Below are 6029 nucleotides of genomic sequence, written 5' to 3' on the forward strand. Positions count from 1 at the left end.
GTAAAACAAGGAGTCCAATACTAACGTTTTATAACAATAAGCTTATGTTAAGATACGTTTACGCAATATGACGATTATTTTAGGCGTAAAAACTCAAACGATCGATATAAATTGATTCAGTATATGAGTACTTTAATTATAAATGCAATTCTATTGAAAACATTCAATATCACACTGATATTACTTGTGTTTCATCAAATAATTCATTAGTTCATTGTTTTGATATGTTTTATATGGTGGCCCTAGACATGTAAAAATCATTTGTTGCATTTTTTCTGTGGGAGTTAACTGGTCAATGATACAATTATATGTATCAGTATACAATGACGACTAATTTAAATTTCCCAACTACACTGTAGTTAATCGTTAGCTTCAACGATTCTATAGTTACCTACTTATGCAAAATTTCATGTGCATGATAAAACTGTTTCATATAAAAATCTCAATTTAGTGGAGATTTTCCTCAAAACCTTGTGTTTATCCACAAATATTTAAAAAATTTCAAGCAATCTAATTGGTCGAAATCCTCAATTTGAGATTTGTCTACAGACACTCAAAGTATTTCCTCAAATCCTTGAGTTTTTCCTCAAATATTCAATTTCAAACAGTCTGATTGGTCGAAATTTAAGTTGAGGAAATATTTGAGGAACTCCTCATTTTGTTTTTTTTTTATGAAACCCAGGCAAGGCAAAATGTAAACTATCAGGTGACGTGATAATATACTTAATACAGTCTGAAGTCGTGTCAAACAAATTATTTTACAATAAAGATTTAACCGTATGGTGACCTGTAGAATTGTTCGTTACTTGGTATTTGGTGGATGACTGTCTTATTGACAATCATACCACATTTCCTAATTTTATATCTATATATCATTTTAAATAAAACTTATCTTGACTTGAAGTTTTGTACTTGCGATTCTTTAGGGACTCTCCTTTTCGATATTTTATTAAAATATTTTGAACCGAAAATACCTTGCGGTAGTGTTGAATATAATACAAATTATTTACTTTTTAGGAAATAAAGATCAATTGTCCCTTTTGTGCACTTTGAAAAGAAAGACTAGTTAGAACAAAATCAGGATCATATGTTTCTTCCAGCCAAAATTTGTTTTCGAAAAAAAAGTGCATGTGTTTCAAAATATGAGCATACCTAAATTCGTGATACTGATATAAATTCAGACCAATATAATACTTACATGTTAAGTCTCTTCGTATATGTCCAGCAAAAACAATATTCAACACTGGTATATGACGAAAAACGTGACGCATTTCTATATGTTATGAATGTCAATCGAAAGTTAATATGTGCATTTGCGCCATTTTTTCGTTTGTATGCAACAGTACACAATGTATTTTTATGTACATGTATATATTTATAAAAGTAGCATTGTGTAATTGAAATAATATATAATGTCTTAACTCATTGTAGAGGCGGATCCAGACACTTTGAAAAGGAGGGGTGCCAGCCGGGGTTCCTAAGATGAAAAGGGGTGCTAGGACATTATTTGCCATTTTTTGTCAATTTATCACATGAAAATGACAAATTTTCCAATAAAAATTAAAGACCGGCTACCAACACCATGTGCCCTCCCTCATTGTTGTATAATTTAGTTGAATGTGTTGAAAAGAAAAAAATCAAGAGAACCAGGATTCGACAATAATTAAAGAACATAATCCAAGGATAACTACCAGACAAGGAAAATAGACAAATACAACAAAGAACATGAAATAACCGAAATGACACACAGATAGATACGAAAATAAATGGAAAATCCAGGCTCCACTAAAAACTGTGATCATCGACCAGTTGCGCGTTAGGGTAAGCGTGCTCGGCTTTTCTAGAAACACCCACCGATTTGCTCGTGAATGTCACGTTTGAGTAGACAAAAGAGGGAAAGAAAACTATAAGATGAACAAATAAGTTCTCATAGAGCAAATTAATACACCATGACGATCCACGATTTCATGATGGTGACCATAAAACTTTTGTTTGTTTGTTGGGGTTTAACGTCCGAGCAGCAATATTTCAGCTATATTCAGACGACGAACATGAAATTGATGATAAAATGAACATGAAATGATGATGAAATGAAAATGGGATGGGACACAAGGACAATGGGGTCGACCAATTTTGATTGCCACTCGACATAGGGAGAGGTGGGTAGGGTCGGGCAATTTAGCCTCCTGTGGCGGAGCCCTATGGTTCCTACTCCGGGAAAATACCACAGTAGGGTTCTTTCACGTGCGAGGAACGTGGCATTTTTCCCAACACGGTGCACCACAATGGTTTGTGGTCAGATTTCCGTATTATAGCCTGACAACCCCAGCATGTAACACGCCAGGGGTACCCCATTCCACCTCCTGGGCACACATCCCAGTTGCTTTGTGGGCAGAGCGCCCTAGCCCCCGGCTAGAATTCTGAGCACTATTTAGTCGCCTTTTACGACAAGCTTAGCGCTGCTGAAGGCCTATTCTTTTAACACCCGGACCTGCACGAGGCTTTTGTGGTCAAGATTTTAATCTTAATTGCAACATTACCCTTTCCATTCATGTATCCTTCTACTTCAAACCAAACAGACAAGTATTCATGTTTTATCATCATAAATAGTCTTACTTGCCTTGATCGTACATGTATAGGATATGTAAGTCTCGTTCTAGTTTCATTTTCTTTACCGGAATTTCCGATGTAGAACGTATTGAAAACCGAAGACCCACCTGTATTTTATTGTTTACCTCCGGGTACTCGAAACGCTGTATAACAATGCAAAATCTTCTTGTTTAAGTGTTTTCTTACTGCATTTATCATGTAGAAATAGTTATTTGTCATTTTTATCGGTATTTTTTTACACATGAAAATTTCCCCCATTAACGCTGAACTCAACGCTCTCTAAATGACAAATCTCTATGCTAATGAATACTGTGAAATTACTTTTAATTCATGGAAAACAATTTTCGTGGATAAGGGAAGAAACACAAGTTCGTGGATTCTTGAATTCGTGGTTTTATGGTTTTCAGTATACAAATCAACGGAACTCTCCTTTTCGTTGGGAACCAAATTTCCTGGTTCAGTCTACCCACCAAAACCAAGAAAATAAGAACCCCACGAACAATAGCACTCTCACAGTAGTAGATTATAACCCATTCTCGTGAAATCACGGGGTCATATGATGAGACTTACATACCCTATAGGCCGTGTATTTTGTTTTAACATCTCAAATTTACATTTCACGTGATAAGTGGTAATTTAAAAAAAATACAAGGTTTAAAAAAAATCGCATAGAAAATTATGTATCTTAGAAATCGATATTATTCCACATAGAAAAGTATTCTAGATATAACCACATTGTGTAATATAAACAACAGAGTGATACGTTAAATTCCTGTCTGTTCATAAAGAGTGTTCTAGATTTTGACCCAAAATGAGTATTTAAAAAATTAATAAACACACAAGGAAAACGAAATGCATATGTGGAAATGAGTGTTGGTACTCCGTCAAACTGTCAAGCGAGGGAACTAAACGTGAACAGATCGATGATTTAAGTCAAGAACTAAAGCTTGATCGTGAATGGAGGACGTTATGGATCGTGAACCGCCAACTTGGAGGTTTTCGTTCAATTATTTTTCAACAATTAGAGCAGCAACGTTTACAAACAAAACAGGGGTGTCTGTCATTACCCTATGCATTTTATCAAGAAAGTGAACACATTTTATTAAGATTTCTACAATTTCCCTCAATTTTGCAGGCAATAAAAATTAACAACCCATTATTCTTATTGCACGAGGAATAACAATTGAAAGGTCGTATCTAATGTCACTTTTTGGTGTTTTTTTTTTATTAACTGTATAAAAATGACCGAATTATACATACATTGATCATGAAGGAGGCATTCGTAAACCATTTACTTGATTTAGTGTGCAACTTCAGACGGTACATTGACTATTGCAGGTACATATTTGCAATATTCGTTAATTTGAAAGTAAAAGATAAAGACTTAATACTAAGTTTGGACAGAACATACATTTATAATTTTATAAAACCTTATTTACCAATTATAAATAGACCAAATATTTTCAAAACGCATGTCAAAAAGGCAAACCTTAATCAAAACTAAATGTCGCCATTGAAAACTTTACTTTCATGTACAACAGTCATTAATTTCAATAACAAACAACGTACCTTCTTTTACCGAATTATACTTTCGTTCGAATTTCAAACCCTCATGGCCAACCTTTCTTGTATGAATAAAAATGAATAGGATGAGTATTTTTTTTTTAATTTTGTCCCCTCAAAAAGTACTCTAGCACTGAATTTCTTTTTCTTTTTTTTCTTTTTTTTTTTTTTTTTGGGGGGGGGGTTGGTTCGTTTCTTTTTGTTTTGTTTTGTTTTGCTTTTGTTCGTGTTTGTTTTTCTGTTCTGTTCTGTTTTTTTTTCTTTTTTCGCAAATCTATGGGAATATTAATGAATTACTGAGACCTATATACAATACTCATTTTAGTGTTATTTCATTTGATTTCATGATTTAATAATACATTAAAGCAAAACGCGAAAGTAATTGTATGGAGTGGAGATATTTCTATGGAGAATTAGAAATTTTCCAAAGAGAACGGGAGATGGTACATGGTAAATGGGAAGTATAACAGTTATAGGAGTATACATCTTCTAACAGTAAATACTTTCTTCAGTACACCTTTACCAAGTCAACATTATGTTTTGTGTTCTCTTTTGTTTTCTTTGTGCAAATGTTTATTAAGTAAATACGTGTGTGTCGTATGTGTGTATACGTATGCTTGTAACGTTTCATGAGTACTGTACAAACATGGTTGTAGCCTCGATCGTAGAATTTACTTCTTAAATAACAGTTTTTGTTTATCATTTGTATGCCGTGTGGAGATGTTTTTGTGATTGTTCTTGCAAAAACTCTCCATTCAAATATGGTCCTTTCGATCACGCACGTCATCACGGGAGATTTAAACATCATCTGAAACGAATCTTTCCGTAAGGTCCTTTCTAAAGGTTCCAAGTACCGTGAACCACGCTCCATAAATTGGAATTATAACTTTAAAGTTCTTTTGGATGCCGTGGAGGACTACACACGAAAATGGATCAAACGAGAACAAGGATACGTTGATATACTGTCAGAGTGGATAAAGGCTGTGAGGTCTTTAATTTTGAAACGTATAAAAAGTATTAAGTAGGTCAATTAGTGTTAATGCTACATCAGTTTTCAAAGACCCCGATGTAGCAAAAACACGGTCTGCTATACATGACAAATATGTTGTCGTACCATCAGACAAAGCCCAAAACAACACTGTTTTGGTGTGCAAAACGTATTACATCCGATGTTTATTATCAGAGGTAGACGTAGAAAATAATGGTTATAAGACCTCTACTGCTACTCCTACCGTCTATGTACTGGATACTTAAACTCCTTAAAAATCCATACAAACAACGGTTCATAGCTGGATATGCAAAATATACCACCAGATCTCTTTCAAAACTTCTAACTTCTATACTCACATCTGTCAAAGGGTCTCCAGTCCTACCACGACATTTGTTACTCCCGTAGTGGAATTAATTCAATGTGGATGCTTGAAAATCGAAAAATCACCCGGAAACCCTCAATTCAAAATTATTAATTATCAGAATACAATAGCATAACACCTTTGATTTTTCAGCTCTTTATACTTCTATTCCTCATATTCAGTTAAAATTCCGATTCAAAAGCATTATACATCGTTGTTATTCCAAAAAGGACGATACGCATAATTACATGGTAGAGTTTTCTCATACTTCGTAAAAAAACGATTCCGAATTATCTTCCATATATATATATCGAAAAGGATGTTTTCTAAACGATCGGCATTCCATTGGGAACAAATTGTGCTTCTCTACTTGCTGACCTATTCTTTAACATCTGATGAGGCTGACTGGCGATGGTAAAGGAAAACTATTGACCAAACTATACAACAAACGCAGTGACTTTTCATTCAACATTCCTTTCATCTGTGGCAACTGCGTATGAAGTT

The sequence above is a fragment of the Perna viridis genome, chromosome 5, assembly GCF_037379345.1.
Source record: "Perna viridis isolate PV_CMFRI_1.1 ecotype Kerala chromosome 5, ASM3737934v1, whole genome shotgun sequence".
In the NCBI taxonomy this organism is placed as follows: domain Eukaryota; kingdom Metazoa; phylum Mollusca; class Bivalvia; order Mytilida; family Mytilidae; genus Perna; species Perna viridis.